Here is a 13,337-nt window from a genome sequence, read left to right on the forward strand (position 1 = left end):
TCTTTTTTGAGAGAAAACTAATCCAAGCACCCAAACTGATGTCAGAGGATGATTATTAAAAATTGTTCTTCTCTTTAGCTTTCATTTTGGAGTGTTGGAAAAGTCTGTGTTCCTTCCCACATCGCTCAATACCCATAGCTGGTGATAAAGCTCAGGTCAAAGAATTATTGATCTAGTTGGCCAGTATATTTCTTTGAAAGCAGAATATAGATTAAAAAAACCAACAATTCAACCTGAAGCCCAACTGAAGAACTACAGAAACTAAGAAGCACTGAGCTTTCTGAAGAACGTCTGCTTTGTGGGAGATCACGTGGTGCTTCAGTTGGTAGCTTTGAAACTGTTCTGGATTCTTTCCATTGCAGAAATGGCCACATATCTGTGAATGATCAGAACAAGGCATCTTCTGTTAGTGGCTGCAGGCCAGTATTCATGTGCTGATCTCTGGGTTCCTCAGTTACTGTTCCTAAAATTAAGCATACTTAGGCTTCTCAGAAAAGGTTCTTGTCAGTACCTCTCACCATTCTGTTGCTTATGATATTTGACTCCGATTGAATTAACAGTGAACTTCAGGCCCTATAATTTGTCAAAATTCTCCTGAGGAGTGGTAGAAAGTGTCCTTCATAGGAGCTGGATTTTATCAATTATGCACTGTCTGAACACTAAAAATGATTATGCGCCTTAAACTTTCAAAACTACATGAAAAAAAAAACAAAACCAAAAACCTCTTATCTTTTGTTTGTTTTTTCTTTAACTGATCTCTTATCCAAAGGGGTCTGAGCTTCTATTGTTCTAAAAGCCTAGAAACTGAACTCTTAGGTGATGGGTCTGTCAAAGATTTAGAAGAAGAGAGAAGTAGCCAATTCAACATTAAATGTTGTGCTTAGGAACGTATGGAAAGAAGAATCTACAAAATATAATGTTTCAATCTTAGTTATGTGCATTATTTAAAACATGATTTTATGTTTTCTTGCATAAAAATAACAAAAATTGTGGTACGCAGTATTAGTGTAAGCAGTACAATTTTCCATACATTGCTTTTCCACCCATCTCACGGGTGATGAAATTCTGCTTTTTTCAGCGTTGTCCATTTTGTGTTTTCAATAGTAATTACAGCTTCTTACATAGCAATGAAACATTTTGAACCAGGCTTCAAATATAATCACAAAAATCACTATTAACCAAAAGACCACTTGCAGTGTCAGCTTCACTGGCTTTCTAACAAGGAATCTGTTTATCCTTTTTGCCATACTGTACAGTAACGTGATAACTATTGATGGCTGATTACCTATTAAGATTTCATTGGACAACATATTGTCATAAACCATTATTTTTAAATTGTTATTATGAAAAAAATCAAGTAGATCTTCTGTGATGTTAGCTAGCTCTTTTGGCAATGAGAAAGTATGAAGTCAAATGAAAATTGAACTACAAACCAATATTAACTTTGTACTTCTAAGTGGAAATTTGATTTAAAAATGTAGGGATTCCTGTCTGACCTGGAGATTATCCATTTATTGTCATTTATAAATGTCTTTTGTTTATTAAATTACTAAAATGCTCAGCTTTATTCTTGACAGACTGCAGGTTCACAAGACAGGAGAGGTTTCTTCCCACACTGTAGGTGTTATTCAAGAAGAATAAGAGCGCTGAGTTGATGTCAGTTTCATTAGTTCTCTGACACTTATGGTTACATTCCACACTGGGGAAAAAAATCCCAGGATGCAAATCCAAGTACACTTCTCCAAACTTCACTTATTTTATACATCATAAAAAGTCAATTTTATTTATGTAGTTACTGTAACTGTACCACATTGAGACGTAATGAGGAAATACCACGAGCTATGAAAATCCATCCCCTTCTGTATTTAATGAAGGAACTTTAAGTAGTAAACTGCAGCAGACTGTTTTTTCAAGACTGCAGATATCTTTCCTTCCTCTGAAATGGGGATAACGTCCTGCTGGAAGTGCTCTTTTCTAACTGGTTCTTAATCTTTTGCAGAATCATTTAAAATCATACGGACGGAATATCTCAATACTTCTGCCTCTAACATGGAGCTATCATTAGTAGATTTGATTTATTGTAATCTTAGGAAGATTAGGTGGCATTTCACCAGTGTGTCAGTAATGCCCCTGGTCTTTGCTACTAGTTATCCTTAAGTATATGCCTTTTTCTAGCCTTCCCATTTCATTTTGCTGGGATGTTTTTTTTTAAAAAAAAAAAAAGCCTCCCATAAGTAATACACAGGAGTTGATTTATAAAGTACCTAAAGTTGAACCACTAAGTAATAGTGACCACTGTATAATTAACTTCAACATCCTCAGGGCAGAGATTGTACAAAAAAAAAAAAAAAAAAAAGGAAAAGAAAAAAAAAAAAAAAAAGAGAGAGGAAGCTAGTTAAAAAGACCCTAAAGTCAGAAGTGAGGAAATTAAAATCCTTAGACTCAGCATGGAGGCTACTTGAGCAACCATAACAGTGTAACAGAAAGCATGCATAATCCTAAATAAAAAAGGAAGCTGACAAGCAAAAATGAATGATGTAGATACAGGAAAGTTCAAGAAGTTAGTATAGTCAAACTTATATTTTTTCTCGAGGTAGAAATTTAACTTTTGAAGTCAATAGGGATAACATACTGTGGCTAAGATACACAGTGAAGATTAGAAGGATGACAGAGGATTTGAGGAGCAGATAGCCTGACATGAAAACAAGATTTTTTCAAGTACTAAGAAGCAGAAAGCCTGCAAGAGATTTTGTAAGTCCAGTGGACTGTATGGTAGAAAAGTAAGAAAGCTAATGAGAATATAGAGAGTGAAGTGAATTGTTTGCATTAGCATTTTCCATAAAAATTTAGGCAAAATAGATCTAGCAGACTTCCTCCTACCAGGCAGTGTAGAGGAGGTTTTGTCAGCCACAGAAAATAAAGGAAGATGTGCTGGAGCACATTCACATATTAAATTAAAACAACACTTCCTAAGACTAGAGTATAAGTTCAGAGGGGATCTAGAAAAATTACCAACAAGAATATGCAACATTTTTAAAAGCAGTTTGTCTACTAAAGGACTGGAGAGCAACTACCCTCTACAGAAGATGAAGAGTGGTTCTGAGAATGTCAACATGGAGACCTGTATATGTCAGTAGTAAGAAACAGTAACAGTTGCACATCGCTTAGATTAGGATGATTTGGTCAAAGTTGGAATTTGAGTGTTTTAATATTTACTGTTTCTAACAGAAAAACTGTCAGCAAGTTGGAAAATAAAAGGTAAGTTTTCAGCAGACCAAAAACTCATGGTGGGAGGAGGGATAACTTCAAATATACCCCGTTCACTGACATTAAAATATCTGTTTATTATAAAAAAGTGGGAATAAACACCAATGGTAAACAAATGCAATGTGTGTTCAAGGGCATATCTTCCTTGAATTTGCATTATCCATGCAAAATGTGTTAAATTTAAAAATAGCCACAAACATTATATTAACTATGATGAGTTTTTAAATGTACGGTTCCATCTCTAATATTGGTCTCAGTTCTCACCTTCTCAGTCTAGAAACATGCAGTGAATATAAATATTACCACAGATATTCCAGAGACACAATATTAATCAAGCTATTAAACACATAATTCCAGTTCAAAGATAATGTAAAATGTTTATATTAATTAACTGAGAAATTTTACCCAAATAAATATGTAAGGTATTACAGAGACATGCAACAGATAAGCTGCTTCTCATACCATGCAAAAGCAATGGGATGCCCAGTCCAATGGGAAGCAGGTAATCAAGAATTGTTTTCAGTTCTTTGTTAGCACAGCTTGTAAATAGCCCATGAATTCTGTGCCTCAGTTATCATAACATCCAAACATTCAAAAATATTTTAAAAGTAACTAGAAATTTATACTCTGAATATATCTGATTGTATTACTTGGTGCGAACAATTTAAGGGATGCATGCACTAGTATGAATCTCACCTAACTTCAGGTGTGCAATATTAAAGAGCTAGAACAGTCTAGGTTAGTTGTGTAGACTTTCTGTTATTAGCAGAAAGAAACAGAGCCTAGGACCTTACCCTAAAATGAATGGAAGTGCCTTTTTCTCTCTGTTGTATAGAGTGCTGAGATTACTTAATTTTAGGACATGAAGTACAGGGAGAGATCATAGAATCGTAGAATCATAGAATCACCAAGGTTGGAAAAGAGATCATCCAGTCCAACCGTTCACCTATTACCAATAGCTTCCACTAAACCACGTCCCTCAACACAACATCCAGTCGTTCCTTGAACACCCCCAGGGTCGGTGACTCCACCACCTCCCTGGGCAGTCCATGCCAGATGAGCCTTATCCTGACTGCTTGGAATTAAGAAGCTTTTCTCCAGGAAAACATTCTGGGGATTCAGATAATCATTTATGGGAACAGGCCACTGTATTAGACTATTTTTTTAAGATTCCATTTTAGACAGTCAAATCTAATCTCTCTGCATTGCAATGTTTGAGGGAATCAGTAAATTAACCAGGAAAATTATGGGATTTTAAAAGTAAATTTGTAAGAGACTAATGTCTTTGCATGGACTCTGGTGATTTATGTGATAAACAAAAGCAGATGGAAAGAAAGCCCAAGCATGGTTTGAAGTGACTAGTAATGACAGACTCCCCAACAATTGTGTTATATATAAGATATTTTGTGTTTTGTCTAGAAACTCCTAAATCACTTTCAGATCCTTGGGCTTTATCAGAGAGGGAAAGTTACTGTTTTGTAGTGTTGAAACTTCTTAACATTGTAAATTTTATGTTTTCATGCAAGATGACATAATAAAATTGCCAAATTATGTCTGCCAGTGGCCCATGTTTAAAAGTGGAAAAACAGAAAAGTCAGTAGTAAATCCAGTGCTTTACTGAAATAAATCATGCTACACTGAAAACATTTGGTCACGTTGCTCAAGTTTGCATAATTAATTTTTCATATTTATGAGGAATCCTGGCATTCAAAATAATTATGTTCCTTTGCCAACATTGTGATCTCCTAGACTGTTGTACCGCGAAGTTACAGTCTGATACAGTTGGACATCTTTCTAATTCTAAAGCTAGTTACCTTCAGTCTGAGCTTAAGTAATGTTTATTGTGTTGCTGTAATAAATCTCTGGTTGGCCATCAAATTGTTTTGCATGCAAACATACATGAAAACAAGGAAGCGTGTCCACCTGTTTGTTTTTGGTTTTTGTTTTGTTTTGATTTGATTTGTTTTATTTTAATAGGTGTATAATGATTAATTGTTTTATGTACTTACACAAACCATCCAACTTACAAACTGTCACCAAAGTAGTACCTAGGAGTCTTAACTACATATGGTATAGACTTACATGGTAAAGATGAGAATTACTCCAGTTTTTTCAATTTCACCCTCTTTTGTGTTTCATCATTCAGAATTGTTGTCTGAATCCTCATTTTTGACATTTTGTCCTTGATTTCCACAACCCCATTCTTGGTTCTTCTGTAGCATCTCTATCATTTCTTCTTCCTCACATCCCCAGCTTCCTCCTCTCCCATCTGACTAAATCTTCTTTTGGTGTAATGTTATCACTATATTGCCTACTGTCAGATCTACTTATTTATTCCAAACCTGCCTCCTCTTACCCAAACTAAAATCTCACGTTGTCTTCTTGAAAGCTCTTCATAGGTACCTAACCACCCTGCTAGCATGGGGCTAAAGAGAACTTGAATCTTTCCTTTTCAGCAAGTTGTCCTCTGTTTGTAATCACTATGCACGTTCAGGATCATAACCATGTATGATCAACGCTTTTGTTTTGAAAATAAGTTTTGCTTGAACAAAGTCCAAAACTCTTTATGTATGGAAAGGAAAGAAAAAAAAAAAAAAAAAAAAAAAAAAAAAGAAAGAAAGAAAAAAAGGAACATGTAGATAAAATGTAGAAGAAGCATAAAGATGATATATATCAAGAAGCCTGAATATTGTAGTATTCTAGCTTCAGAGAAGATAAAACATTAGTAAAGAAGAAGCAACCTTCTTCTACCTTGACCCCCTGGTGTGCTTTAACTGTGACCTCAAGAAGCCATATCTAGATAGGAGAGGGAGTTCAGTTTCCTAGACCCATTCAATTGTAAGCTCCTCTGCAAAGTCTCCCAACATGGGGTCCAATTAGTGCCTCTTGTATTGGTGATTTTTTTTTTTAGAGATCTGCTGAAAGCAACTGGAATAAGATTCTCAGAGTAACTACTATATGGCTGCAGAACTCTCTATCATTTTTATTCAAGATAGATTTTTACTGAAGTCAGGAGTTTTTGACTAAGCAAAGTGGGATCAGGTCCATTCTTTTGCTAATTTTTTATCCTTGGCTGATTCCTATTTCTGCCATCCACTTTGCAGACTTTATTAGTTTTTCTGTAAATTAGAAGTAGTAATACTAACTACTTCTGTTAATTGTTTATGATTTTATCAGTGAGAAAAGGCAATATTTAATTTCCTGAATTACCTACCTTCACTGAATGAGCAGAGCCCGTATAAATCATTCTAAATTAGGGCCCTGAGAAATGTTGAGTCCTAAGTTAAGCTTTGTAAATGCTGGAAAGATACAGAAAAGAAAATAACTATAAGGTCCATCAGCTGGAAGTTTTCCAGACAACAACAGAACTATGTTAATTATTCAAGGAAATCATATCACATTAACCCTGAATTCAGGTTGTAAAACCATGAGCACTTTCCTTTGGCAAAACCCAAAAATCTACTATACCTATGGAAAGAGAAGGAAAGAAGAAAGGTGAGCTGAAGTTTTCCTCCTGCTCAGAGGGCACTGGGTTATCTTGACTGGAACAGGTTGCCCAAAGAGGTTGTGGATGCCCCATCCCTAGAGGCATTCAAGGCCAGGCTGGATGTGGCTCTGGGCAGCCTGGTCTGGTGGTTGGCGACCCTGCCTGTGGCAGGGGGGTGGAAACAGGATGATCTTCAAGGTCCTTTTCAACCCAGGCCATTCTATGGTATGATATGATTCTATGATTCTATGACTGTTTCTCATCCACTGATAATAAAAAGTAAACTAAAAACTGTGTAATTCTCTGATATGCTTGAGCTAGAGCATACTAACTATTAGAATATCACTGCATAATTGGGTCTGACTGTCGTTTAAAATGTGGTAGAAAGAATTAGCATTGTAAAATGTTGATTGGAAATGTTATGATCCTAAAACAAAGCAGACAGCTTTTGTGCTGGTAAGTATTCTAAGCTGAATTGTATTGTTTGACTGATACAACACAGAAAGGAATGTTTAAAACAAACCAGCAACACTCACACAGGAAAAACAAAAACAAAAACACACCACTGTCTGCAGTTCAGAAACTAATCATGCTGTCCTATAGAATAATCCCCTAGTTCAGTCTAAGTAAACCCAACTAAGGTCCACAGAACCAGGTCCACTGCTTGTATTTTACACTTAGGAACTTTCTCATATCAGATGAAGAGGTAACACAAAATCTATTTTAAGAAATATTTCTTCTTCCTATGTAAATTCCTGCTCACCAGTGATTACTTACAAATACTCCACTAGGGAAGCTGAAATAATTAAATAAACAATTTAGAAGCTGATGTACAAAGCATTGATTGCTGTAGCTCAGCTCACCAGGCTCTTGAGATGCAGAACTCCTTGCCAGCATAACGACAGATTTGGAAATAACTGGAGTTCCCATTTCTATACCTGTAATAAGCTGGTAAGGACAGAAGTGGTAAACAATGGAAAGACAATTACTACAAGAAAGACTTCTGTTACTAATCCAAGCGTTGTCCCTACGCTGCGGGTATAGCAGAGGGCTATAATCAGGATGTTGTGCTAGTGTAACGCCTACCTATTTAATACAGTGATATCAAGTTCAGTGACTTGCTTTGAAATTCATACTTCCAGTAACTTTTTGAACTGAGTTATTCATATCTCTGTATTTCTGTTGTTTTTGTTTACTTTGTTTGCTTATTTGTTTGTTTTTCTAATCTCTGACCTGCTGGCTGCTAAATAAAATAGCCCTTCACTGCTGCTGACACAATGGTTGCAGGGCTTACTAAATACCTACGGTATTTGCATTTTCACTTAATCAAACTGCATTACATAGATAGATTCAGTCCAGAAAATTGTATGCAATTTCCTCTTTCTTTCTTCCTTTCACCTAATAGCAGAGAGGCACCAGAGGGTTACACAGGGATGTGTGTTACAGGCTGCCTGCAGGACCCTAGCGGACTAGGCTGTATTTAATGAGCGCGTCTTCACTGACAGATTCATTATTTGTGTTCGGTCGCTTCAAGTCAAAACTGATTAGTTACACTTACTGCAGCAAAGATTTAATGATTTTATTGTTTATCTTCAATTTATTTTGATTAACATCTCCGTTCTTTTCATTGCAAGTGCAATTAGGTGTAATATAACAGCTACTACTTTAATTTTGCTGAAATTAAGATGAATAAGTGACGGATTATGGCACTTTGTTTAGCAAATAAATCATAGTTAAGAGGACTGTATTAGTAATAAATGCAAAAACAGACAATCTAATTAAAATGCGTGGAGCTTATAGTTTGAGTTTCCAGAAATGTAATGAATTTTCATTTTAGAAATCAACTAGATTTTGGTGTACTACTTAATTATTGACAGCAAGATGAGAGAAAGGTACATTATTCTGTAAATCATCTTAATTTCTCATATTATGCTGGTAGAAGGTTGGCACAAGCAATGAAATGGAGGCGTGCATTTAGATTTTTTTGAGTGCTCAGACTATGTTTTCAGGAAACACTGCAATTAGGGTATAGCTAAAAAGAGAGTGAGGGTCTAAAATGAAGGAAAAACTCATTAGTTCAATTCTCACATGTTCAGACTTCAGCATTTTCTGCAACAGATTAATATTCTCTAAGTCCCAGTCATGAATTTCCTTTAAGTTCCTAACATTCAATTCACTGCCACACAGCAAAAGCCTCAAGACATGTAAGATGGGAGAAAGAACTAACGTGAAGAAAACTGAACCCAACAAACAGTGAGCAAATCAAGATTGCTCTACACAAGCATCCCCAAATCATGGGGCAAGTAGCAGGGCAGCAATCCTGGAGCTGGCTTACTGTGGGGGTCATATGGGCTTAACTTCTGATTGAGGAGAACCAAGAGGAAAACGAACCCTTCAGAATCAGAAACTTTATCCCTCTGATGTTTAAAAGACCTTGTATTTGACAGGACAGCTTTGAAGATAAAGACCGAAGCACTCTCCAGCTACAGGCTGTTCAACACCCCACACTGCTACGTGCTATGTGCACTTTACTTCAGTTTCACGGAGTTCAGTCATATTAGAAAGGAGATAGTGGAGACATTTTTAAGTATATTGTACTATATTTTTGAGGCTTCTATATCTTGCCCAAGTTCTCTTTACAGAGCCTGGAAGAGCTCAGCTCCATTCTACACATTGCTATCATCATTCCTTCCCACTGTACTGTCTCATACTGTTGCTCTTGGCTGGCCAACGTGCAAATTGGTTAACAAAAATATGCTGGCACCCCTGACATTTGAGATATCTCTAAACTAAGAGGCTACCACTAAAGACAAGAGAGGGAGGACAAGGAGATACTTCTGTTTCTTAACGTGCAATATCCTTTTTTTTTTTTTTTTTTTTTTTTCTCCTGCATAGGAGAATTCTATCCCAGAGATTACAGTTAGCAAGGACTAGGACCAATAAATGCCCTACTAAGACCCTATTTTGACACTTTTCCCCTTCCCATTATGGGCTGGGAGGATGGGGAGAGAAAAAAAAATGGGAAATGCAATTCATAAGATCACAAAGCCTGCAAGAGAGTAGTTTGTTCTTCTTGAACTTTTAAAGTGATCTTCTTATATTACTTCTTCTTTTTTAGCATTTTAAAGATTACACAATGTCCGGATGAAAGGCGTTATTGAAAGAAGTATTTATTATGATTAAGTAGTAACTTTGTTTGTTGCTCTACCTTATTTTGGACTTCATCGCTATATAGTCCTCAAAAGACAGAATTTCAGTGGCAGTACAAATGCTTTTCAGCTAACAGTATGCCTCATAGATTTAAAAGAGATTTAAATATCATTTTTTAGCAAATGCCAGGGGGAGAAAAAAAAAAAAGAAAAATAAAAAAAAAATGAAAAATGATTCCTGTCCTATGGGTGCAGTGGAAAAAAACAATTAAACATTACTGAATTCATTTTTACTAGCATGAAGTAAATAAAGGGAAGGAGGAAGTGCACCGAGGAGATTCCTTTTTTCCTGACTATATTGATCAAATTTGCTAATTCCATTAAAACAGGTATCTACTCCTGGGCGCATAAAATCAAACAAACTAATAAATCTAGCGGCTTTTAACAAGGCTATATATGAACTTATATATGTGTTTCTGTGTGTCACAGTCTCTCTTCTAATATTACTTTTTAATATTTGATAAATAAACAGATGATTGAGAAAGACTGAGCAAGAGGGAGAAAGAGAGGAAACAATGCTAATGACCAAACCAACCTGTAAAAAGCAGCCTGCTCTGACTGGAGCCCCAGCCATCAGCTGAGTGTCATGTAGAGAGGCAGGAAGAGCCGGGGGAGGCTGTGGAGGGGTTGGCAAACTGGAGACTGGCAGCATCATTGGTTTGAACAGGCCGTGATTGATTTGTCACCGGAGGCCCATTTGACTGGGCAAAAAGCCCTTCTGATCTCAATCCCTCTCTGTCTCCTTACCTCTGCTATCCCTTTCTCCCTCTCTACATTTTGACACTGGCACAGCAGCTGGGCAAGGGGACTCAAGTTGTGGCCGACACAGAGCAAAAGGGTTGAAGGTCACTGCTACCGAAAACATATAACGACTGACAAGAGAGATCCAGCTCATCATACTTCTCATTTTCTATCTTGCCTTTAGATCTCCAGAGGTTTACAAAGCCCCAAATACACCCAGAGACAAATATACAAACACACCATTCCCCACGCAGAAACACATAACCAAAGCCTCTGTCCTTCCCTTTCCCTCTCTCTCCCCCTCTCTCTCACACATACTCACGCACACACACACGCACACATTCTCTCTCCACCCCTTCCACCTTGTTGTTATCTGTGGCTGGGAGAAACATCTAGATCTACAAATATTAATTACAAAGGACAACAAAAGGTAAGAAGGCATAAATTATCAGAGGTGTCGTGATGTTATTTCAAAGTCAATTGCAAATGTGTGAGAGGGGAAGATTTCACCCCAGTGATTCCTGTTTGCCTGGCTGATGGGGACCGGAGCTGATTCCCTCCCAGAACTGCTGCAGCTATGCCTCAAACCACACACTTTCCAGCAGGAGCCATCAGCATGGGCCTTTCTGAATTCTCTCTTTATTTCATTCATTAAGGGCATTAGGCAAGTTGGAATTTGTATGAAAAGGATCCTATGGGAATACTGTCTCCAGGGTAGGTATTTTCATGACTTTCCACATCCTGAGGCTTTCTCTGTATCTCTTTCTCTCTCTCTTCTGTTAGATGGAGCTTTAAAGGAGGCTGCACTCATCTTCCAGCTAATCTGGGGGAAGGAAATAATCTGAGCTGCATATATTGAATGAAAAAGTATTTTATTTTATCAAGTGATAGTTACTAAGAAATTATGAGACCTGCCTAGTTGTGTTAATTGGCTTTGTTGCTATTATTGTTACTCCTGACTGTTTTCAGGTTTTTCTCACACAGGAAAATGAAAATTGCCTTCGTTATGCAAAAAGAAAGATATAGCAGACAGGACAACAGCAAAGAAATATTAGTTAAACAAAGGCAGACTTTCAATTAAATGTGCTGTCGTGTTCCCATAAAAGCAGGACAATCTCAATGCTATAGCTCATTTCACTTGGCAAAAGAACATGGCATCAGTTTTTTAACTTTAAAATAGTTTAATGAACACGAATGGAGAAATAATTTTTCTGTGTATTTAGCTGCCTATAAAGAAGAGAGAATGCTTTAACTTTGATCGCCACAATTAGTTCCCTGGGTATCTAGAGGGGAACAGGGCAGCCCTGGGAGCCTCAGTTCTTTAGATACAAAAGCATTTAGATCGCTTTAGAGCAGTTAATCCTGAGACTGGCTAGGGTCCCTTTTGTTTTCTAACTCCATTGTGGGTTTTGTTCAGTTTTTTCTATTCGCATGATTGACTGCCCAATGGATGCTAATTATCCAAATGTCGCTTCTGTCCTTTGAGTGACTTTCTATGTATTATGGGCAACTGTCATGCATTCTGTCATTCTATATCATATTACATGTATTATCATATGAAAATGGTACTCTGCATAAAGGAAGGTGTCTGAACCAGCAGATGCTGCAGATATTTAAAGGACTTGCTTAATCTGAATGGATTTTCTATAGAAAAATCGGTCAGAAAGCATATAGGGGAGAGTCAGAAATGGAAAGTTTATCAGGTAATTATTTTTGTCCTTTTGCTGTTTACATGATAATGTACAAAGCGTTAACTGTCTCTGCTTCTGAAATCTGCAGCCACCTTCCTCCTCCCGAACCAGGCAACCCGTCTGTATTTATTAGAGTATGACAGCTTAAGCTAATTAAACTGATATCTGTCTAAAATAATAAGCCCTGAAACTTAGAATAAACATTATGATTATAAGCTGAAAAGGCAGCTATACAAATGTGGCATCAATGCTATATTTTAATGATAATGTGAAATTCCTGTATGAAGAACACTGGATGTGGAACTGCAAACAATAATAAAGTTCTGCAAAGACATTTTCACTATAAATATTTTTACTTGGATCATTATCTCTTTACTTGGCATTAATAAGACTGAGGGCTAACACAGATGTGAACTGGCTTTTTTTTTTTTTTTTTTTTTTTTTTTTTTTTTTTTTTTTTTTTTTTTTTTTTTCCCACATATATGAACTTATATTTAAAGGATATAAAAGGAGAGGTTTTTACTACAGTATTTCCACTAAAATAAACGTAGCACACCTCGGTGTAATGTGCATGCCAACACTTAACAGGAATGCAAGATTTATAGCAATAGGGCTTTTTAGATTTGTACTCTGGGGTCCATTGAATCCATAGGCACATCTAGAGTTTCCTCTCCTAAATGTTATAATAGCATTTTACATTTGGCATTGATAGAAATACTGTGGATATGTAACACTGAAATTAATGATCTTGTCCTTCATCAGATATATGTGAAATACGTTTCCATTAATTGTAAAGCTAAATCTCGTGAAATTTGTACTTTATGAAACAACAAAAAATCCCATAGAAAGACTTGCTCTGCTGTATCAAGATGCTTTGAAATTTTACAATGATCAAATATACATGATCAAGCTGTGCTTGTTAGGGTACGAGGGGCTCAAAAC

General features: G+C 36.5%; 1 protein-coding gene across 2 annotated transcripts in view; it reads left to right on the top strand.

Annotated features, from left to right (window-relative positions):
• The first annotated feature begins 10,714 nt into the window (after positions 1-10,714).
• LHX2 (LIM homeobox 2) overlaps positions 10,715-13,337 on the top strand; it is a 31,737-nt gene continuing 29,114 nt past the window's right edge. Inside the window, exon 1 of one of the 2 annotated variants that reach the window (XM_072352677.1) lies at positions 10,715-11,134. The gene's annotated coding sequence lies outside the window, so the exon portion shown is untranslated. The remainder of the gene's footprint in view (positions 11,135-13,337) is intronic. The other variant, XM_072352678.1, reaches the window with a different exon arrangement.

This window comes from Excalfactoria chinensis, chromosome 18 (assembly GCF_039878825.1).
Source record: "Excalfactoria chinensis isolate bCotChi1 chromosome 18, bCotChi1.hap2, whole genome shotgun sequence".
Lineage (NCBI taxonomy): Eukaryota > Metazoa > Chordata > Aves > Galliformes > Phasianidae > Excalfactoria > Excalfactoria chinensis.